Source organism: Perognathus longimembris, chromosome 13 (assembly GCF_023159225.1).
Source record: "Perognathus longimembris pacificus isolate PPM17 chromosome 13, ASM2315922v1, whole genome shotgun sequence".
Classification (NCBI taxonomy): domain Eukaryota; kingdom Metazoa; phylum Chordata; class Mammalia; order Rodentia; family Heteromyidae; genus Perognathus; species Perognathus longimembris.
In genome coordinates, this window is record NC_063173.1 from 43887349 (window position 1) to 43912900 (window position 25552).

The 25552-nt window shown below is 37.3% G+C and overlaps 1 pseudogene; it reads right to left on the bottom strand.

The window, feature by feature from the left end:
• Nucleotides 1-4944: 4944 nt before the first annotated feature.
• LOC125361533 lies at nt 4945-7091 on the bottom strand (annotated as a pseudogene).
• Between the last annotated feature and the right edge of the window lie 18461 nt (nt 7092-25552).

Genomic DNA, 25552 nt, shown 5'->3' on the forward strand with positions numbered 1-25552 from the left:
ATTGGAGCTGAACTGGTTTTTCAAAATGTGGCTTCTTCATTTCCTTGCCAGATAACCTGTGAAAACTTTTGTTTCCTAGGAAAAGTTTTTTTTTCTAACTGACCACATGGTTCTAAAATATGGGCAAAATAATATCATTTTGCCACTGGAATTCCAAGAAGTTTTCCCCAAGAACGCCTGGGTGTCCTGTGTGCTCATTCTTAAGCATGGGGGGGAAGGGCATCTCGCGACTACACACACGCAAAGCTTGCACGTGAGACCACACTCCAGCTTTTTCACCCACGGGACAGGACTTGTAGAACACGCGCGAGAGTGAAAGGGTCTCACAGTTTCCATCAGTTAATTAAGAGGCATCCTTTGTTGTTTCACACTATATGGACATGTGCCATAGGCTTTTCTTATGGGATAAAAGGTTCATCTATGCTGAATAACTAAGAGACACCCCCGATTCCATCTGCAGCTACGCTACACTGAATCTTGCAGAACAAAGTTTTCTCATCTTCAGAGAGGCTGATGCAGACCAAGAAAAAATGGAAAGGAAATAGATGTTTAGTAAGCCTGCATTACCATAGAAATTTTGATAGCATTGTGCAGTACAGCCAGCCATATCAATAGCAAGTTACCTCAGCATGGGTAATAGCCTTTCACAATGAACACCTGAGGGATTAGGCACTATTAGCTTTGTCCTCAAAAGGACAAAGCTCTCTCTTAACAGGGGAAGACTAGAAATATGATGACTGTGGGCGTCATACCTCCTTAAGACATTTCAATGCTGCCAATTCAGTCTGTTCCATCATTACAAGTCCAGTCTGCTAAGCCACACAAATTCGTATGCTCCCAAGGGCAGAATAACAGGAGCTATATGTTGTGTAGGTGTTGTTCATTCAACTCTCATTTCCCTCACTACAATTCAAGCCCATGTCTGTTCAGCAAAATCATTTTTCCAAAAAAAGAAAATTAGAAGACGTTGTTTTTGCACATCAATTAAAAAAAAAAAAAAAAGAGATGTCATGGCCTCCCAACAAGTGAATACTTCCATGGCTTAATACTTTGATTTGCAACAGTTATAAAACAGCTATTCTTAGCACAGAGTTAATGACAGGGAGTAAGCAGCTAAAAGGGACTCACTTATATGGCAAGCTTTGTTTCGCATAGAAGAAAAGAAGGATGTCATAAGTAATCCTACCTCTCCTCCCACAAATGTGAGGTTGCAAATTCCAAGCAGGGTTTCCATTAGAATATTAAAATAAATCCAAAGAAATTATATTAGTAGACTGCAGATGACCTGTAACAGCCTAAACACATGATTTTGACACAACAGGAAGTGGGATCCAGGGCATGTGAAGGATTCAGAGCCTGTGCCAGTGGTTGAGTTACCCTAAAGGCCCTGGGGAACCATGGGGAGCATCACCTTTATGATGAAGCAGTAGATTTACAAACATTTGTACTGTGTTTCATGGATCTTTTGATTCCAGGATCTTTTGATAGTCAAACATTGATCAATGTCATTGATGGTTTTGAAAATAGGAATAGGGGGCTGGGAGTATGTCAGAGTGGCAAGAGTGCTTGCCTCATATATCTAAAGCCCTGGGTTCAATTCCCCAGCACCACATATACAGAAAAAGGCCAGAAGTGGTGCTGTGGCTCAAGTGGCATAGTGCTAGCCTTGAGCAAAAAGAAGCCAGGGACAGTGCTCAGGCCCTGAGTCCAAGGCCCAGGACTGGAAAAAAAAAAAAAAAAAGAAAAGAAAGAAAAAGAAAAAAACAAAATAGGAATAGCACAGCAAGTAGGTAAGGGGGATGAATATACCATATACCCAAAACAAGTTGGAATACAGATTTTATCATTTGGGCTTTTATAAAGTACTTGTTTATTGATCTTATTTTCCCAGTAGGGATATATAATACCTACAGCACCAAGGAAGAAGAACCCCACTATTATACTCCAATATGGGGTTGAATTAAAGAACACCCTTGTTCAAGAAGTTCCCTTGTTGGGGCTGGGGATATAGCCTAGTGGCAAGAGTGCCTGCCTCGGATACATGAGGCCCTAGGTTCGATTCCCCAGCACCACATATGCAGAAAACGGCCAGAAGCGGCGCTGTGGCTCAAGTGGCAGAGTGCTAGCCTTGAGCGGGAAGAAGCCAGGGACAGTGCTCAGGCCCTGAGTCCAAGGCCCAGGACTGGCCAAAAAAAAAAAAAAAAAAAAAAAAAAAAAAGAAGTTCCCTTGTGCAAAATAATATTAAACATTGTTTTTCTTACTTCTTATGAGCCTTCAATTATTATCAAGAAGAAAGTGAAGAAGGAAAAAGAGGAAGAAAAGGAGGAGGAAGAGGCATAAGAGTAGGGAAAGAGGTGAAAAAGGAAAATGAAGAGGAGGTGGGAGGAAGAGGGAGAAAGACGATGATGAAGAGAACAATGAGGAAGGGATTAGGGGGAGTTTCCCTAAGTAAAGTTCAAATTTCCTTTCATGACCAGGTAATCTATTCCTTGTGCCATTGTTTCTCTTATCCCGATGGAATCCTGGTAAAACAGCTTTTAGAGACTGGCAAAGGCATAAGACAAGACAGAGAATGTTGAACAATAGAGTAGAACAAAATATCAACTACCAGCAAGCCCATTATACCAGAGAACTTTTGGAAATAGTGAGATACTACAGCAATGTTACTTATCTTTATTTGTTTGTTTATTTACTTATTTCAGCAGTGGGGCTTGACTTAGGGCCTGATCACTGTCCCTGAGCTCTTTTGTCTCTCACTGAGCTCTTTTGCTCATGGCTGGCACTCTACCACTTTGAGCCACAGCTCCACTTCTGATTTTCTAGTAAGATAATAGTCTCATGGATTTTTGCTACACCACCCCTCTCCCTCTCCCCCACTTGCCACTGGCTCTGAACTATGATCCTCAGATTTCAGCCTGCTAAATTGCTAGGATTATGAGTTTGAGCCACCAGGACCAGATATGTTATTTATATTACTGTTGCTAATTTTATTAGTACTATCATAGCAAGAAGGCAAAGCAAAATCTTGATAACAAATAAGGAACCGGATGCTTAGTTTAAATTTATAGAAGGTCAGTGAGTGAAAGTTCTTCACAATTTGAGCTGCTTGCTGAGCTGCTTGGAAAGGCTCATATACCTGGCAGAAAATTACATCACAGATTTACAAAATTTTGCTCCTTTGACATAACCATTCGACTCTACCATCTCTTATCTAATTGCTTGCTCTATTTGGATTCATTCATTTGTAAACAATAAACACTTTATGAATTTTCAAATGTGTTGCTATCTACATGATTTAACTACCATTCTTAACTTCCAGATGGGCCCCTATAGAATAATAGAGTATTACAGTGGTTGTACCTACACTATCTCTGTAATCTTATCTGAGTATATTGGAAACCGTGTATACTGGTATTAGAAATAGGAAATTGAAAGGGAATACCAAAATTGAGAGACACAGGGTAAAAGAAAGACAAACAACTACAAAAGCAATACTTGCAAAACTGTTTGGTGAAAATGAACTGAACACCTCAGGGGGGAAAAGGAAAGGGGGAAGGAGGGAGGGGGGTATCAGGGACAAGGTAATAAAAAGTACAAGAAATGTATCCAATACCTAACGTATGAAACTGTAACTTCTCTATACATCAGTTTGATAATAAAAATTTGAAAAAAAAAAAGAATAATAGAGCAAAAGAGTTTGTAATTGACAAATATATTACATCACAAATGCTTGAGGAGAGAGCCTACTTTTGAATAAAAGCCAAGTTGAGTGTCTGACATTTAACCTTTTTTAGGAACAGCATTGGACACTGGTCTGCCACAAAACTCTCTCTCCTGTCTGCCATTCATTCTTCCAATGTTTCTCATCTCTAATACCGTTCTCATTTCATCTCATGATTTACCAAATGTTGGAAGTTATTAGCAGACTAAGCTTGTCTTCTAACTCTAGCCTCCCCCTTATAGTTAATCCTACTCTCGTCTTCTAACACAGATTCTCCATAGACAGAACCAGAGGATGGTGGAATGAGGCAAGAAAAGCCAGTTTTAGAGGTCCAGCAACTTATTATCTACGTAGATTGAGGACTATGCTTATGGATTGAGTTTATACTTTGACTGATTTGTGTGGTTGTAATACAGTATTATTTAGGATATGCTAAACTTCTGTAACAAAGAGACACAATATTTAAAGTTCCAGAGCACCTGAGATTGTAGTCCTCATATACTAAGTGTCTAGAAAATTTCCATTCCAGTGTGCTTTAGGAAAGAGTGTTAGGGATTGAGAAGCAGTTGGTTTCATGAAATAAGTCATGGTGGTCTGCCCTTATCTGCATTTGACATTTAACTTGTCCATGGAGAAGAAGGAAAGCTCATGTACGTGGATACATAGATTTGGTGAAAAGGATAGAATGATAAAAAAATTCCTTTGCCTCAAATGTTATCAGAGAGATTTAATTTACCTGGTCACTCTTCTCTTCAAGGATGCTGTAAATGTAGAATAGATCACATGTCTATCCAGCTCATATGAAAAAAATGGGTCTTTTTTTTTTTACTGTTTAAGGAATTTTATTAAAGCAAGAATTTTATAATCCAAATTACATTTCCTCGCACAGTTATCAATTCTGTTACTTAGAACTGACATCCTGAGCTATTCCATAGTAAAGAATTACAAAATTAAAGAAAGGAATGCTTTAAATTTTTGTACTTTGCTGAAAATTCTTTTTCCCAGAGTCTATAGAACATTAATTTGTTTTTGTATTTTACTATTTTTTGTAGGTTTTGTTTTTGTTTTTAAATCAACTAATCTAGGACTAGCACTGTTTGCTAGACCTGGCATTTGCTCGGTACATAAGGTTCAAAGTTTCCTTTCCTTTTTTATTTATTTCATATTTTGCAATTTTTTTTCATAATATTTAAGTTTTTCGATGTTTAGATATTTTCCTTTGGTGAAACAAGAGTTTCTTTTCATGGTCCCTGATCAATTTTTTTTTTTTTTGGCCAGTCCTGGGCCTTGAATTCAGGGCCTGAGCACTGTCCCTGGCTTCTTTTTGCTCAAGGTTAGCACTCTGCCACTTGAGCCAAAGCACCAGTTCTGGCCATTTTCTGTATATGTGGTGCTGGGGAATTGAATCTAGGACCTAATGTATATGAGGCAAGCAACCTTGCCACTAGGCCATATCCCCAGCCCCCCTGATCAATTTTTTAAACAGTTAGAACACCAGTGGCACTGTTGACTGCTTTCTGGGCAGCCTCTTTAGCTTGGTGGGCTTGTAGTACAGCTACAGCTTCATCAACCTTAGAATGCAGAGACTCTGGAGACTCAAGCATATGAAGTCATTCTGAATTATCTATCTCCAACAACATGCCACTGATTTTACCAGCAAGAGTAGGGTACATGGCTTGGATAAAAGGAAACAGCCTTTCATCCAACATTTGCTTTTGCTCTTGAGGAGGGGCAGATGCCAACATGGAAGCAGTCAAAGGTTCCTGACCTTGTACATGAACAGCAGGCTGTTGCATGGTAACTTGTGGTTGTGCATTAAGATGTTGCTGAGGATTGCGGACTCCTGCAGCATATTTATACTGGGGAACGGTGCGGACAGCAGGAGTGGCTGCAGGACGTGGACCCATTGTTTGTGTTGATGTGTTAGCAACATGCTGTGTGGACATGACTCGTGGAACCTGTGAAGAAGCTGGTCTCATAGTACTAAATGGTGGTCTAGGAGCGGCCGGGCAGATAGCACCGGGCATATTTTGGAATGGATGAGGTCTGGCACCCTGAGCAATCCAGCAAGGACTTGGTCTTAGTTGAGCAATTTGGCTAGGAGGATAGTATGCATCACGGTTCTGAGTCTGTGGGATAGTTGCCATGAAGTAACCTGAAGGAGGTGCTGGCTGGTAGGGGTTGATTACAGGGTTGGGCACAGCTCATACACTTTCCATTCTCTGCATATACTGGTTAGTGAGGTGAGCTTGGCGCTCTTCTTTGCGCTGAGCTAAAGCTACATAGAGTGGCTTTGTGGCCACAATTCTACCATTCATTTCTGTAACTGCTTTAGTGGCTTCTTCTGGGGAGGAGAAACATACAAGCCCAAACCCTTTGCTTTGACCACCTTCCATCATAACCTTTGCTCTAGTGATTATACCAAATGGAGAAAACTCTTTCTGGAGACATTCATCATCAATACCATCATCAAGATTTTTCACATAAAGGTTAACACCCTGGTATCTGGTGATCCTATCTTGCTTTATCTGCTCAAATTTGCACTTCAGTTCTGTCTGTCATTCCACTTTTTTCTGAGCTCGACATAAATTTGTTTTCCATTGAGCTCCTTTCCGTTCGTCTCATCCACGGCTTTCTGTGCATCTTCATGCCTTTCAAAGCTTACAAATCCAAATCCTTTGGATTTCCCACTTTCATCAGTCATTACTTTCACAATTAAGGCAGGTCCAAACTTGCCAAAGAGTTCCTTAAGGCACTCATCATCCATGTCTTCTCCAAAATTCTTGATGTAAACATTGGTGAATTCTTTTGCCCTAGCTCCAAGTTCTGCTTCTCGTTCCTTATGAGACTAAATCATCCAACAAATACTTTGCGATCATTTAGAAGCATCCCATTCATTTTTTTCAATAGCTCTTTCAGCAGCTTCTTGTGTCTCAAAATGTACAAATCCATAGCCCTTGGAACCATTTTCATCACAAACCACCTTACATGAAATGATGTTGCCAAAAGCAGAAAATGTATCATACAGTGCTTTATTATCAATGGATTTGTCCAAATTTTTAATGAATATGTTACCCACTCCACTTTTACAAAGTGATGGATCATGCTGAGACCACATGATGCATACTGGATTGCCCTTTATAACATCAAAATTCATGGTGTCCAAAGCATGCTCCGCATCCGCCAGCTGCTGGAAGTTCACATACGCTAGCCCAAGGAGTGGTGGGTGATCATGTCCCTGCAGACCCGGATGGAGAGGATGGGCCCGGCTGAGCTGAACTTATCATAGAGCATCACCTCGGTCACGTCGGGGTGTAGATCCCCCACATAGAGCGAGGCCATGAGGTAGCTGGGGTTGCTGGGGTTCATCTCAGCATGGCTGCCCGCAGGGCCACAGGCCGCACGACCTTTCTGTGAGAGGAGAGCGAGTGCTGGGGCCCAGGGCTGGAGCCTGGGGGAGGGGAGTGGGGGTGAGCTCAGATGGACAAAAATCAACCAGAATCGATGACTTCTCAATGGCCACAGAGCCGGGTCCCTTTTGCTGCTGCTGCGGGGTGGCCGGCTGCTGGCTGGGAGAGAGGCTGGCAGTGCCAGGTGGGCAGACAGGCGGGAAGGCCTTGGTCTCTGGGTTTCTTCTTGGAGCTGCTGCGGGGCTGCGGGTGGGCGGCTAGGTCTCGGCTGCTTCACCGGGTTATTTTATAAAAGAGGAGGAAGGAAAAAAAATAAAAGTCTCCGTTGGGGGAGACGCGAATTTAAAAAAAAAAAATTTGGGTTTTTTAAAGGATTTTTTTAGATTTTTTAATAATAAGTGTGTGTTCCAAGCCCGGAGCACACACTCTACACTCTAAGCACTAACAGCCGGGGAGAAGGGAAAATGGGTCTTTTTATATAGACAAAAGAATCTATTGATTTACTGTTTTAGATTTATAGTATATTAAAGTCTTTGGACAAGCAAATGTCAAGATGAAAAAAGAAAACAGATTTTGAAACTTCTCTCTTTTAGATTTTGTTATTTCAGTCTTTGTCTCTTATCCTTCTTCCCTATGTGTGTTACTCATGGACATACATTCTTCTCTTTACTGAAAGAAAAATTATCTGAGATCATGCATCATGTTCCTCCCTTTTATTCAGTGTACCATGGGCAAATACTTAGCAACCGCACTCCAATTCTTCTGTTTATTTCCCCCCTTCCCCATATCTGGGATGATAGGCAGATGCAACCACACCAAGACAGTGTCTTGCAGACTTTTCTGCCTGGTTTGGGTTGGAACTAAGATCCTCCCAATCTCAGCCTGCCACATGGCTAAACCGATAGGGGCATGCCACTATACCCAGATGTTAGATAAGATAAGGTGCAGCCTTGAGAATTTTTGGCCTGTCCTGGCCTTGCCTCAAACCATGGTCCTTCTGATTTCAGTTATTCAAGTAGTTAGGATTACAGGCAAGATCTACCAGTACCTGGCATCATTTCTTTCTGTTGGTACTTGGGTATGAACCCCCAAGCTCCCACTTGCTAGGAAAGCAGTCTATTGCTTGACCCACACTCTGTTCTTAACTATTCATATCACTTAATCAAAATGTAAATCTTCTGTCACATAAGATTTATTGTTCCTATGTGGGGAAGTATACACATCCCCCTATGCTACTCATCTTGTGCTTGATCTATGATCTACTTTAGGAAATGTGATGTGATTGTATTTGACTCAGCCATAACTAAGTTCATGCTTTAAAAGCAACTGAAGATTTAAGAGGCAGTCATCTTGCTCTTTCTCTCTACCATAAAAACAAAAACAACATTATCTCACATTTCCTGACTAGGGATTGCTTCTTCAGCCTAAGTTTTAGAACGAGGACAGTGTATAAAGCAGAGAAGAGGCATAGCAACCCTCAAACACAAGAGAAATTCACTATTGCTTTGGCAAGCCAACGAGAAGTTGAAATCGCTACTGCTTCATAATGCTTTCACAATGCAATACCATCACTATAAAATATCTAATAATCATTAGCTATCATTTTCAAAATGTCTTGAAACTCTTACACTTGAAATTTGACAAATCATCTGTTATTTTTATCTCTTCTGTTGTTCTATGACTTTTAATCTATTTCATGTAATACTTTTTTAACCATGCTTTCCCATCTCTGCAGGGAAACATTTTATTACCATAAGTTTATATATCTTATCAGGATCATTGCATCATCTCATCTGTTTTCTATTTCTCTTCCTTCAGAAGAGCTCTTATGTTCTATTGAGAAACCCATGATATCATCTAATACACCTGCCTAATTATAGATTCTTTGTGTTCAAATAAATAACAAGTCATTTACATTCTTAATATATTTCCAGTTTAGCAAGACTTACTGCCTTCAAACTAACTGGCATTTTTCCAGATACCTGAGTTTTTACCCCCATACTTCACTAGTCTTGTAGCTAACCTTCAAATTCTCTATTCATCTCATAAAAATTTTCCTTGTTGAAAGTATCCTTCATGTTATTTCACCTTAACTATCTTTTATTATCTTTCTTCTTTTCATTATCCAGGTAGTTGTAGGAAGGAGTTGATCAATGTCACCCCTTTCTGAATTCACTTCCATCCCTCTCCTACCTGCCTTTTCCCTCACTCTTCTTAATTTTATAAGCTGTGCATTGGATTTTAAACTGAAATCTCCTCTCTTCTTTTCATTCTTTTTCTTATCATTCTCAACACCTCTCCTCTCATTTTAGCTAGTTCCATAAGCTATGAATTGAACATTCCTCTCTCCATTCCTTTACTCCTTCCTCTTTTCTTCCCCTACACACATCCTAAGTGCCAGCTTCTTGGTATTCATTGTTTGGGCTGTGATTTCCTTATTCTAAGAAATTACACATTTGAATTATCCCATGCACATACCATATTTCAGTTAACACATCTATGCTATACTTGCACAGGACCCCCATATTATTTACTTGTATACTTACAAATTATAACTTCCATATATGCTAGACAACATGTGTCCTTTGTCTCTCTGGCTCTCACTTTCTCTCATTTCTAACAAAATTCTTTCCAGGTCCTCCAATTTCTTTGTCACTGGTGTCTTAAGGTTTTTTAAACTTTGATTGTAATGCCCTATTATCAAACCAAAGAAACAACAACCCAATTAATAAATGGGCTTATGAACTAAAGAGAGTCATCTTAGCAGAAAAACTTGAAAGTGATCAATAGACATTTGCAGAAATGTTCACCATCTCTGGCCATAAAGGAAATAGAAATCAAAACAACACCAAGATTCCATATTGTCCCCTAAGAATGGCCATGACCAAGGAACAAAAATCAGTTAAATACTTTCTAGTAAAAATATTAAATATTATTCTATACATTATGATCATGAGGATCTAAGAATTTAAAAAATGTTTTTATGCTGATGTATATTAGACAAATAGTTACAAATGTGTATTTTTAAAGTAAATGTCCCTGATCTCACTTGGCTGGATCAGTTTAGGTGTCAAGATGTCAAAGTACAACTTTTTTTTTCTGTGTTGTTGGGCTTGACCTGGGTGATGTCCCTGAACTCTTCAGCTCAAAGCTAGCACTATACCACTTAAGCCACAGTATCACTTTTGGTTTCCTGGTGGTTTATCGGACATAAGATTCTCACGGATTTTTGTACCTGGGCTGGCTTTGAACCATGATCATCAGCCTCCTGTGTAGCAAGGATTATAGGCAGAAGCCATTGATGCCTGGCTTATAACATGAAATAGGGTTAGTGTGTCCTTTGTTAGAGGTAAGTACTGTCACTTACATATAACAGCTAAACTTCTTGGAATAATATAAAAAGCCTCAGAAATTATTTTAGAAAATTCTTAGGATCCAATTAATTTATCATCAAGGCAATTTTTATGTGTTATTTGAAGTCGATGACAATGGATCAAAGGATCCATTGCCTTGAACTAGTCCACAAAAGTACATATAGTTATAACAATTAATATTCATGTTTGAAAGAGGAACAAGAAAATCCAATGAGTCTGATTTGAGAAAAGGGAAGAGGCAGAATGATAGAAGAAGCAGAATGATATAAAAGGTCTTTGATGAAGATGAATTCCTTTGAACAACTGATGCTAATGAAAACTAAAATCATGCATGCACATACTCATATGGATTTCTCTTAGTTTATGAGGAACTTCCAAATTGCTTTCCAGAGTAGCTTAGCAAACTTACATTTCCCACCAAGAGTATAACAGAATTCCTTTTTGGTCATATCCATGCCAGCATTACTAATTGTTAGTTTTCTTTCTTTTAAAAAAAAATTAATTTTGTTGTCTAGATGATGGAAAAAGTGGTTACAGTTACAGACATAAGGTAGTGAGTACATTTCTTGTTGAACATTGTTACCCCCTTTCCTAATTTTTCTCCCACTTTTCCTCTCCCTAATTCCCCCTCACAAATTGTACAGTTTGTTTCCAATGTATTGTCTTGTGGCTATCACTGTTGGGTATTCACCCTTTGTCCTTTGTCTAATCATTTGGTCATTTCCTTTCCCTTCTCTAATTCAGGCAAATGAAATGCAATACCCAGGGGACCAAAATCAAATACAATGACAACAGAGGATAAACCATAGTGAGGGAAAAAAGAAAGAAAATAATTTTGCATAGTACATTAATAACAACAATAACAAGGTTAATATGTATTCTAACCTGGGTGAGGCAGAATCTCAGTGTTTTTTTTTTTCATTTACATTTCCTTTATGGCCAGTAATGTTGAGCTTTCATCATGTGTTTATTGCTCAATTTTACTAGTTCTCCTGAGAAGTCTCTCTTGGGGTGAAAGGGAGAGAGGTAGATGAATGAAGGGGCAAGAGGGAAGACTGCAGTCAGGAATTCACTGTATTCACAACGAATTTAAGAAACATAAGGGAAAGGGTAGGTTGAAGGAGGGTGAAAATGGTGACAGGATGATTCAGATCAACATTCATTGTATGCATAAACTGCTTCATTAGGTGGCAAAAAAAATCAATACACATCCTAAAACATTATAGACAGTAAGGGAAGGGGTAAGTTGGAATTGGTGGGTGAGAATGTTGAAAATATGACATTTATCAAAAGGTGCTGTTTTCCAAAGCCACTTTGTTGAATAGCAACTCCTTTGCATACTTACGTAAAGATAATAAAAATATTCTTAAAATCTTCATGAAATATAAACAATATGTATTTTTAAAAAAGAATTTTATAGTTCCATTATTATTAATAACCATAGGTTCAACTATTTTTTTTGTGTGGCCAGTCCTGGGGCTTGGACTCAGGGCTTGAGCACTGTCCCTGGCTTCTTTATTTGCTCAAGGCTAGCACTCTGCCACTTGAGCCACAGCGCCACATCTGGCCATTTTCTGTATATGTGCTGGGGAACTGAACCCAGGGCCTCATGTATATGAGGCAAGCACTCTTGCCACTAGGCCATATCCCCAGCCCCCCATAGGTTCAACTTTTAACTCACTGAACTTATAGGTAACCAATAGCATTTAGTTATTTGTTCACTACTATTACATTCCTGTGGCAATATTCTACATCCCATGAACTCACATATAATGGCGAAAACACACATTTCTAATTATTATTTTGAGTAATTGCCCTAGAGCTTATTTTGAGGGACTGGATCTGAGTTTCCATCTTGGGTGATGGAAGTTATTTAGATACTGATAGCTACTAATATAGAAGAGAGTTTCCCAACATATATTTTACCAAACATTAATCTCCAGAGATGGATTCTACAATAAAAATAAGTCAGGGAATAACTATGTATAGTACAGATTCCTCCTGGAGAAACACAGAATATATTACTACATAAAATCTCTGACAGACTCTGTAGCTAAGAAAGCTACTTAATATTTTCTAATCTACCATGTCTAATATGCCTGATTTTTACAGTAGTGGGTAACATAATTTAAATATAAACAAAAATAAAAATAAAAAATGATGTGAACGGGTAGCCGCTTATTGGTTCCTGTAGCCAAATTTGGGGAGAAAATGAGCTATGGAAGAATTGTGTGTGTTAATAATCTGACATTAATAACACTGAATTTGTTACCCTCATGTAAGAAACTATAGTTTCCATAAAACCATATAGTTTCCATATTGTTCTAAACTTACAAACTTAGTTTTTAAAAAGAGTAAGTTCCGAAAGAATAGGTTTATCTTAGCATGGTGCTACATAACTGTAATCAAATCATTAATCAAATCATTAATCAAATCAGGATATACAGTGAATTTTAGACCATTTTGGGCTACATAGTGAAGATAGTTTCAAAAAAACTACTGAAAAAGGTTGTACTGGTAGCTTTAGAATGACCCTGTTTGTGGTCATTTGGGTAAATGCCTAGAAATGGGATTGCTGGGTCATAGGGGAGCTCTATGCTCAGTCTTTTGAGCAACCTCCATACTGTTTTCCAGAGTGATTGAACAAGTTTACACTCCCACCAACAGTGTAGTAGCATTCCCTTTTTGGCCATATTCCCACCAGCAACTGTTGTTATTAGATTTCTTGATAATGACACAATGAAATTCTATGCTTCTATTAGATAGAATGTCATTGCCCCATTCCAAAGGAAATAGAAAGACTGAGAAAACATCATATTAAGTGAAGCAAGCTAGGCCCAAAGAAACATTAAATTCTGTTTTCCCTCAATTGGTAATAATTAGTGTATGTCCATGATAGTCCTAGAAAAGGATTATAATATCTCCATAGCTATGTACATATAACCATATAAGATAATGCTAATTGAAATGTACTCCATGATATGGAAAAAATGGGTTTTTCTTTGTTGTTATTTTCAATGTACTGTGTGAAGTTATTTCTTTTTTATTTCATTTTTTTCTCCCTGCGGTTTATCCCCTGTTGCCAGTATATTTGATTTTGGTACCCTATATCTTTTATACATATTTATTTGACTTGGGAAAGAACTAAATGGTGAGACAAAGACAAAGAGTAACCCAGTGCAACAATGATATACACAAGAAAATATTTTGGAAATGAACTTTACAACTTGGGTTGGGGGTGGGGAAAGTGGGAGAAAAACAAGGCACAGGATGTGGGAACCTGTATATGCAGAGTCATAAGGTCGGCCTTAGAGAATTGGAATGCCATTCTCTGTCCCTCAGAATGCTGAGGGTGGCCCTGACAAGACCTATTGTGCTTAGCATTACAATGGCCACAATTTCTGCTCTCTTGATTATCTCTATCTTCACTGGACCTTGGAACTTGGTGTGGCCTAATCATATTGGCTGTTTACTGTTCATTTTTATGTCGTTTTCGGGAAGTCACTAATCCTAGGATTATTCCTCCCACTGTGGTGTCCTTATCTCTTAAAGTTGACTACCTTGTTTTCCACAGTACTCTCATGTTTGAAAATGAATAAAAGCCCTGTTTTGGGGACCCTCTGGATCTGTTTCTGGAGTGAGGCATCAGGTCCCCTGGTACCCCAGAACCAATTCCACTGTAAGGTCTCCATCATTGCTTTGCTCCTGGCCTTGCACCGGGCTGCAGTGGGACAAGGCACTTGTGACGGTTTGCAACAACAGGGTAACAATGTTTGACAAAAAATACACTCATTACCTTATGTATATAACTATAACCCCTCTGTACATCACCTTGACAATAAAAATTAAATTTAAAAAAATAACTGTGGAGATGAGTTTCAGTATGTACTATTTTGGAACTATCTGTTTAAGCAGAAAATTTCTGGACTGTAATTTTAGTCTGAATTGCTTGCCAGGATAGTCATAGTGTCTGTGGATGTATATTTAGCCTGCTAAGATTTCTGTTTTATTAGTTGGTTTAAAGTAGTCTACAATACGAAAAAAATTACAAATTTTCAGTAGTTTGTCTACAGTAAGATACTGAATTAACTCTTGTTTTATTCTACATCATATTTAAGCTAGGACTCAAACTCATAAAATAGCTTCTATTTGGAGTACAATTTGACAGATAGGGAAAGAAGTATGTATAACCACTATATCAGCTCACTATATGCCAAACACACTATTTCTACTCAAATGTCATGATTCTAAATAGTCTGATGGCAAAACTTTATATTTTTGGACTAATTCTTTCACCAGAGAAAGTAGACATATTTCTAACCAGTAGCACAATTTCTCACTTCACCTTTCTGCTGACTAGTGTCCACCTTCCTTCCTCTTCCACTAATTGGGTTGACAAAGGTGCTTCTAGATAGTATGTTTTGACTACCCATGAAGAAAGAAGAGTACCCTGCAGTGTTTCTTTTTCAGAGCTCTCTCAAAAATGTACACTAAAATTTCTGTGTCCAGGAAAACCATATTAAAAAATGGAACGAAAACAACACAGTAGAAAGAATAATCCTTATGAAAGGAGCTACAGTATATATAAATAGTGTCTTGTCAGAAGTGTAGTTTATTACACCTGGAATTCTACCTGATCAAGAAGTAGACCCTACATATGACAGCTCCTCAAATTTTAGTTTCTACTATGAATATTCATCTGACTGATAAAGCTACAGTAAAATGAGTTTGGCAACTGCTGGAAATCTTGGTGATTTGCAATTTGCAATAGTATATTGAACACTGAGAATTGCACTGCAGTATAGAGGCCTGCTTAGTTTATATAATCCCAAATTTCACCAATTATTCACTCAAATGCTTCCTTTTTTATTGTGCAATGCCGTCAGAGTGAAATTAGTTCTGGGATCTTTTGTAGCTCAGTACAGCCATAATATTCACTGGTGAAATACCTCCTGAGACATCTTACAAATCTTTAAATTTGGAAGTAAAACTGTGCCCACTACGCTTTCTCGTCTATCACATTCCCATAGAAAGACATATATTTCCTTTGTCACTGTCCAGTGCCCTTTCAGATTCATCCAGAGTTCAATTTTTCAGAAAATGGCTTGTTTTTTCCCCTGCCAAAAAACCCTTACTTTATATTATTTTATGAGTTATTACATTTGGCACAAGAAAAAAGGAAAAGTTGAATTGTTTTATCATTGTATTTTCTGTTGTGCCAAAACGTATGTAACACAAAATTTGACATTTTAACCATGTTCAAGTGCACAATGTAGTTGCATTAACTACATTCACTGCCACCACCATTTATTTCCTAAGTGTCTTCTACACTCCAAACAGAAACTCGGTACTCATTAAGTAATAACTTCCCATTCTTGCCATCATCTAATCCTTGGTTTAATATAATATATATGTACATATATATACATATACATATGTGTGTGTGTGAGAGCTCACCTCTTCTAGGTATTTCATATAAATTAGAATCAAACTATATTTGTTCTTCTGTGACTGGCTTATTGTACTTAGTATGATTTTTAAAGGCAATCTTTGTATGTAATAGAGCTCAATATCTATTTGGATCTCTATTTTTTTATTCTTTTGGTTGTAATGCGTAAGAGTGAAATTTCTGGGTCTTATGATCACTCCATGTATAGCCTCGTGAAGCACTGCCAAATTGTTTTTCCCTGTGGGTGCATCATTTACCATTCCTACTAGCAAAGTAAAAAGTGTCCAATTTTTCCACATCCCAGTGTTTCTCATTTTTTTAACAGCTACTGATTTAACCATGAATGTAACATTTAAATTCACACTTGGGAAATACAAAGAATTATACACATCATTATTCTCATATCTTTGAAGGAGCTAATGTTATTTTCATTAGCAATAATGATACTGACAGTACACATGAGGATCTTCTCTAATCATAAGCATGAAAAAAGGTAGCTTAGATTGTTGAAAGAGACTGACTGTGACAAAGTAATTCCTTGATGGCTTTTCCTGGATCAGATCCCACGAATGCATCAAGAAACTGATCTTAATTTGTTATTTTGAGATAGATTTCCTGCCAAGGAAAGAGATAGTCATCCACCGTAAATCATTAAATGAGTTTCCTAGTATGAATGAGTCCCTTGTGAGTGGGGCAGGGCAATGTGGCTATGTTTTGTATGACTTATTTCCCCAATATATCTAAGAGCCATAGATCTGAGATGAAAAAAGGAAATATATTCATATTTATTGAGCCCCTGCTACAGAAAGTTTCTTATCTTATATTCAGTGGCAGTATAAAGAACCAGATACACATCAAGTGTAGGGTTCCACCTGATTTGTGTTTAACTCTTGATGTCAATCCAGAATGAAGAAAATATGGAGAGTTTTCAACGTTTTCTGCCAACAAGCTCTACCCATATTACTTTTTTTTTTTCAGGATCCACAGAATTAGCAGAAATGAAAGGCAATACCCACTGCTAAAGTTGATGACATATAAGGTGATATGCTTCAATCCCCAGCTTGCTTTGGATTTCCATATAAATTGGTTGGCAACCTGATCCTATTTGCCTAACACAGTTTATAGGCACAGTATCTGTTCCCCCCATATGGATAATAGACTTCATTTATTGTCATAACTGTTTGACTTTGGGCAACAAATAACATACTCATCCTTGTTATGAACACTTACAAACTCAGAGTAGCTAGTAGTTGTTATTGTTAGAAATTCACCATGAGGGAAACTATACTTTGGATTATTTAATTGCCTAGAAGTCAGCCAAGACCCCATCCTTTTGGGGTATTTTACGTCCATATGATAGAATTCTATTTGAGATTTTACATCTGCTGCTTATGTCGAAATTGCAAAGAGTATTTCCTATTATTTTATGCTCAATTCCACATACTTCACTATAAGTGAATAATTTGATCTGGGGAAATACAGGGGATCAAAGTCTCACCGTTTCTATGATGATATTTTAGGCTATTAGTGAAACTTTCATATGTAGGGATTTTGTCTTTCTTAAATCAAGACAAAGGTGTTCCTTGGCCATTAGAAAATATTTTAGAAAAGCTTCAACTCACATAATCTTTTCTGTCAAACAAACAATAAACAAACTCTTTAGAGATCCCCTTGGTTTGCACTAAAATATGAACAAATTCTTGAATAGAACTATACATTTAAGTATGATCCAAAATCATATGGTTACCAACAGTGTTTTAGGAATTAGTACTCTGAACTTTGATTTTTTTAAAAAAGCATGTTTGAAAAACTTATGAACCATTCCATAATTTATAACAAAGACCAAAAGTATAGGATAACTTTAATTTGCCATTTAGAACTCAAATCTGGACCTCCAGATTTATCTTCCAAGATTGAACCATATAAATACCAGAACATTCACTCCTACCCTATCTTCTTGAGTTGTTCAAACTCTCTTGCCACTGAAACCAGACTAATCCCATTCAAAAGTCTGGCTCACCTATCAATAATCTCAAATAATTTTCCTTCTTTTTTTAATGTGCATATAATAGTTTCTTAGAATCTCCCTTTATATTAATGTTGGAAGCTTTATGCACTTACAGGATTTTCTCTAAAAGACTGAATTTCCTGGAAGGAACATTTCATAATTAAAAAATATTTTGTAACCCACTAATACTGCAATGGGTCTTTGCATAAATGTGATATCAAATGAAAGTTCTTTAAATTAAAAATATCACTAGAAGAGAAAGGAAGAAACAGAGAATGGAAGGGAAATGATAAAGTATAAGCACAAGCGTGAAAGGATTTTAGAACATATGACTGTACCTTGATCCTTTGACAATAATAAAGCCATACTATTAAAGTTTGTGTTAAGTAGACTCAACTTGGAAAAGTGGAAGACTGACCAATATTAATGACTTTTTTAAGATTAATATTTTCAGGTAGCTTGTCAACTTCTTAAATCCCCCCCAAATCATAATTGCTTAGAATAAAGCAATAAGTACAATTTGAATCAATAAGTTTAATATTAGCTCAACCATTTACAAGGCTTTCTGTGTTGTCCAGCTATTTAATTTCCTTGAATCACAATAATCTATCTACAAAATGAGGATTATAACAAGAGCGTATCAGAAGATTTTTACTAAGTATTAAATGAAATTGTGACTGTAACATTGTATTCACTTAACAAATTACCATAGTATTTCTGAGACACATTTCATAATTAATTTACAATATTTTTTTTATTTTTTATTGTATTGTATTTCTTATCTGAGACCAGGACTTGAACATCATAGCTGAGGTTTGTGTCTATTGGCTGGCACTCTTCTACCTGAACTAGGGCTCCAACCCAAAAATTTGATTTCTTATAACCAGGAATTTGCAGTCATTGGTATTAATTGCAACTTACTTAATGGCTCATAATTATGACATACATTGCTTAGATTCATTTGAAATCTTTTACAAATTCCTGGGGAATTCTCATGTACTTTTCTTTCCCTTTAACTATGTACATATGTCTGCGAACTGACCTTGAATGAGTGAAGTGATTTCTCATTGGTCAATGTATACAGTCATTGGCAGGATCTGCCCCCTCATCTCAAGTAACAATTGATTTTATGGTACACTGGGTTACCAACTGCCCACAAGAAAGTAAGCTCAAGATGAGATTTCTGCCTAAAATTGATCTCATTTGGCCTTTTCTCTTTCTCTGTCCAGATTTCCCAAAAACTTTTCCAGAATGAATCATCGACAAAAGATTCCATGACTTGCAGTTTGTAAGAATATGGCATCTTACACATGAGAGTTGAATGGACATAAAAACTTCCCATGCACCTGGATTGGGAGGATTAATATAATCAAAATGGCAATATTGCCAAAAGCTATCTACAAATTCAATGCAATACCCATTAATATCCCAACACCATTCCAACAATCCAGAAGCAATCCAGAAATTCATATGGAACAATAAAAGAACTAGAATAGCAAAAACACTCCTAAGCAGAAAGAACAGTGCTGGAGGAATTACAATACCCAACTTCAAGCTGTACTATAAAGCTATAGTAATAAAAACAGCTTGGTATTGGCACTGGAACAGGCCTGAAGACCAATGGAACAGAATTGAAGACCCAGAAATGAACCCACAGAACTACGCCTACTTAATCTGTGATAAAGGAGCTAAAACAATAGTATGGAAGAAAGATAGCCTCTTTAACAAGTGGTGCTGGCAAAACTGGTTCAACACATGCAACAAACTAAAACTAGATCCTTATATATCACCCTGCACCAAAATCAATTCCAAATGGATTAAAGACCTCAAAATCAAAACAGACACCCTGAAAACACTAAAAGAAGGAGTACGAGAAACACTTGGGCTCCTTGGCACAGGACGGAACTTCCTTAACAAAGACCCAGAAATGCTACAAATCAAAGAAAGGTTGGACAAATGGGACTCCATCAAACTGCAGAGCTTCAGTATGGCAAAGGACGTGGCTTGCAAGATAAACAGAAAGCCCACAGACTGGGAGAAGATCTTTACCGGACATTCAACAGACAAAGGCCTCATATCTAAAATATATGCAGAACTAAAAAAATTAACTTCTTCCAAAACAAAACCACAACCAAGAGCCCCTCAGTAAGTGGGCTAAAGACTTACAAAGAGACTTCTCTGATGAGGAAATGAGAATGGCCAAGACACATATGAAAAAATGCTCTACATCACTGGCCATAAAAGAAATGCAACTCAAAACAACATTGAGATTCCATCTCACCCCAGTAAGAATGTCATATATCAAGAAAACTAACAATAACAATTGTTGGAGGGGATGTGGCCAAAAGGGAACCCTACTTCATTGTTGGTCGGAATGTAAACTGGTTCAGCCACTCTGGCAAGCAATATGGAGATTCCTCAGAAGGCTAAATATAGAACTCCCCTATGACCCAGCAGCCCCACTTTGGGGTATCTATCCAAAAGACCACAACCAAAATTACAGTAATGCCACTAGCACAACAATGTTCATTGCAGCACAATTTGTCATAGCGAGAATCTGGAACACACCCAGATGCCCCTCAGTAGACGAATGGATCAGGAAAATGTGGTACATATACACAATGGAATTTTATGCCTCTATCAGAAAGAATGGCATTGTCCCATTTGTAAGGAAATGGAAGGACTTGGAAAAAATTATACTAAGTGAAGTGAGCCAGACCCAAAGAAACATGGACTCTATGGTCTCCCTTATTGGGAATAATTAGTACAGGTTTAGGCAAGTCATAGCAGAGCATCACAAGGCTCAATAGCTATACCCTTATGAACACATAAGATGATGCTAAGTGAAATGAACTCCATGTTATGGAAACAATTGTTATATCAGAGTTGTAACTACTTTCAATGTCCCATGTGTATATGTAGCTTGTATTATTGATGATGTTCTTGTATCACCTTCCTGTGGTTGTACCTACACTATCTCTGTAATCTTATCTGAGTATATTGGAAACTGTGTATACTGGTATTGGATGCAGGATATTGAAAGGGAATACCAAATTTGAGAGACACAGGGTAAAAAAAGACAAACAACTACAAAAGCAATACTTGCAAAACTGTTTGGTGTAAGTGAAGTGAACACATCCGGGGGGGGGGGGACGGGGGGGAAGGGGAAGGGAGAGGAGGGAGGGGGGCATGAGGGACAAGGTAACAAACAGTACAAGAAATGTATCCAATGCCTAACATATGAAACTGTAACCTCTCTGTACATCAGTTTGATAATAAAATTTTGAAAAAAAATATTGCTAGTAAGTGACACTATGGCTCAGTGGTAGAGCGCCAGCCTTATGTACAAAGAGGCTCAGGGACAGCACTCAGGCCCTGAGTTCATGCCCCACAACTGAAAAAAAGAAAGAAAAGAGTTTCTATAAGGCATTCATCATCACTGAGGGGAAGAGTCAGAAGCAATTTTACCATACCTCTTAACCCCTAGATTGATAAAGTTCTATTTTACTGAACTCTTATCATGATTGCTGCCCATCACTTGTTTGAAACATTGTGTAGTATACATGTTTTTTTTTTTTTTTTTTTTTTTTTTTTTTGCAGTCAGAAGTATGGTTTTAATAGGTTCTATCATGTGGGTCATGCTGGCATCAGCCAGGATTGTAATCTCACTTGGGAGCTCAGGGTCTTCTTCCAAAATGAAAGGTTGTTCACAGATCTTTGCAATTATTGGAAGAAATTTTTCATTTCATGTTTGGCTAGGAGCCAGGAACAGCCCTTTGCTCCTAGATGTTGATCACAGTTACTGGCTACAGGAAACCCCACCCTCTTCTGTTTATACAATCATTTTCCTTTTTACTGTTTGTAGGAACCTCTTTCACTTTGAATCCATCTGACCTCACAGAGGGATTCATCTGGTAAGTCAGATCCACCTAGGATTATCTCCCTTTTTATTTAACTCAAATTCAACTGATTAGGGACATGAAATGCTACTGAAATGCATAGTATTTCTAATAATGCACCATTCTGAAGGACGTGATCACCTATTACATACACAAATCTTACCCACACTCTAGGGTGTGGAGGTGTGCAGGTGATACTAGCAGGAACAGGATTCTTAGAAACCATGCTTGAGGTGTTCTCATTCCATATATGTTTCCCTCTATGCTTACTACTTCCATACATTTTTGCTGGACAGTGTTGTGCTATATTCTACAATTACTGTGGATTTTAAGAAGTAGTTATAATGGTTGAGGTGGCCATGATTATAATGGTTAGCATTTGCTTTAAAAAAAAAAAGCTTCATTATCTTACTTTACCATCAAAATACAAAACAGAAAAGATTTTCTCCACAGAAGCAAAAAGCAATGAGGACCTGGATTCATGTTTACTTCATGGAGATATTTATTTCATTATTTGATATATCATACTCTTTTCCTTTCCTGATATGGAAGGGGGATTCAAGGAAAATAGTAGAGAGCTACCTATTAAATACTAGCTGTATAACAAATCGAAAGTTCTTGTATTGTCTTAATCTCTTATAAAATGTTTTAAATGAGATAGGCACTGGGACTCTAGATTTTCAGTAACCTAATACCCAGAGAATCATGGTGCAAGGCTAACCTAAAATAAAAAAGTCCAGGAAACTCCATCTCCAGAATAACCCACAAAAAAAGCTGAGCTGAAGGCACAGTTAAGATGGTAGAGCACCCATCAAGTAAGAAATATGAGGGAGAGAGAACCCAGAGTTCAAACTCAGGTACTAGAAAAATAGTGAAAGAAAGAAATTGGATTAAGTTAAAGAAGATGAGAAGAAGGATGAGGAGGAAAGAAAGTGAAAAGAAATACCATTTTAAACTGAGTGTTTTTGCAAAAAAAAAAAAGCTATTTTTAAACACATTTTGATTCATTTCCTCAAAGAATATTTAATGTCATGGGGAGATACAATGATAAATGTACAAGTGAATGCTAACTTAAAATTATCTAAGTGCAGTATGCTCCCAAAGTGACTTGAAAGGAAAAGGCCATTGGAGATGGTATGGGAAGAGGTGGAGGAGAATGACTGAAGAGGTGACATTGATGACAGTGCTTTGTACTTTTAACCTGACTGTTAGAAACCAGTGAAACCCCTTTGTGTAACTACTTAATTGAAAATTTAAAAACATAACGGACAAAGAATGAGGAAAGGGCGACATTGTCCAAAAGAAATATACTCATTACCTGACTTAGGTGACCATAACTCCTCTCTACATCAGCTTTATAATAACCATAGCAATTGTTTAAAGCAAAGGATAGAAGATAGTTGTTTCTTCAAGAAAAGCTATTTTAAAAAATATGTAGAACACATTTTCCTGACAAGCAGCAGATGCTTTGGAAAGTAATTAGCCCATGCATATAGACAAGGACATTTGTCAGCTACAAGAAACATTTTATTCAAGAAAACATTCTCAAGCAGGTGTAAAAAAATATAAAAAGCATTGCCAAAATAGATATTTTTCCCAGAATAGAGTTGAGACTTACCATGTGACGAGGGATCAGAGAATTATCATAGCTAATGAATGATAAGCTATCAAAAGGCCAGAGTCATGGAAGCTTGAAAGATTTTATGCAATGTCTGGATAAGTATGTCTTATTTTCATGTCTGGGCACTTCAGCTTTTTAGCCATACATACATAGCCATAACAGATGCACCATTAAGATTTCACAAATACTTCTCCACAAAATATTTAAAATGCTCACTAACCTATTGATTGCATTCTGTATATTGCATTTTTTGTATTCAAACAGTCCAAATAGCACTTAACTTTGACAGGCTTCCTTTCTTTGATTTTAGATAAGAAATGTACTCACTGCCTCACGTATGAAACTGTAACCCCTCTGTATATTACTTTAATAATAAAGAAATGAAAAAAAAAGTGATATGCATTTAATGCATAGTGTGGACCAGGCATTGTTTTAAGCCTTTGCATATATGACCTATTTAATCTGTGATGGGACTGTACTGTCATTGTTACCATCCTTATAAATGAGGAAACTAGGTCTCAATGAAATTAATTAACTTGCCCAATACAGAGGACAGAGCTCTTCTGGAATCCAACTTAGTATAAAACTGATACTAAACTTTAAAGCACTGAACTGATACTAAACTTTAAAGCACTAAACTTTAAAGCAATATCTGAAGTAACATGCCCTTGACATTTTTTTGCATGAGTATTGGTTGTCAGAAATCACCAGCTATGATCTGTTTGGTGGAGTTTTTCCAAGGAGTTTATTGATTTGTATTCACAGATGTGTTTCTGTGCTCTGCTCCTTGTGGGCTGGTTGGGAAATGGGAATCAAGAGCAACTGTGAGAATTTCTGGCTGGAAGGAAGCCTTCTGGTGAAAGCTTCATTTGTAGAAATGGAAGAATGCATATGCCTGTCTCACCCATGCTCGCTAAGGCAATCACACATGCTAGTGTGTCAACAGCAAAATCCCATTGCAAATGACTATTTCCACTTTCAAATCAGCTCGTATTATCTCTGCTCACTGACTGTGAGCAGGTTTAATCTATTCCTCTCCATTCAAAGCATTTTATTCTAACTATCAAATAACATTTCCCATTTCCCATATTCAGGGAAAGGCTGAATCATTTAAAGACAGTTTTGCATGACTTACTTAAAGCTGAAAATTTCTATGTGTGGAATTTAAACTATCCAGAAGCTTCAAGAATTCCCTTAGATTTTATTAGTTTGCAGTTTTTTGAAAGATGCAATAACACCCTAGCTTTAAGGGATGATGGTGATACAAAAATACTCCATTAATATCAAAACACATCTTCTGAGTCAAGTCAGCACTGAATCTTAATGGTAATTCTCTCAAATCCATGTAAAATTATGGATTTTATTTTCCTTTCTTATTTTCAGAGAATTTTAACTCTTTAGCTCTAAAGACTTGAGGCATTTCCCCCCATAATTTCTGGGCCATATTCATAAGACAGCAAACAGATGTTACTAGAAAGAATTTCCTAGAGCATGCAGATGTAAGCTTTGTTACATAAAATAATCAAATGTGATATCAAAATAGTAAATGAAGGTCATTTGTAAAATGTTTTTACAGAGCTTTCATAGTCTTATTTGGGTAAATGAAACATATTTGAGGAACAAAGCAGTGGATGTTGTCATTAAGGGTAAACAAATTGACAGTCAATCACAGTTGCCCATATAGAGGGGTCATGCTATCTTACACCTGGATGCTTACACAAAGGCACATGGACATCAAACCAGAGCAATCTCCAGTGTTACCTCTTTTAATGAGGTAAATATAGGATGGTTACTTTTCAAATACACTCGCTAAAATTTTCTAATCTAAAAGTAAGGATTTTGAAATGCATTTTCTACTTGAAAAGACTGAATGAAATAGAAACAGGCCAGTAACTTCTTAAAATTAACACTTTCTTCCTCAACATGCTCCAATTTAATTTGCACAACTAAGCTTTGAACATAAAACTGGACAGAAGCCCTGTGCGTGCAGAGAGATGTTTGAAGAGCTATCTGATGAATTCAATCATGAGCCAAATCAATTCTGTTACTTCTACTTGTGGTCATAATCA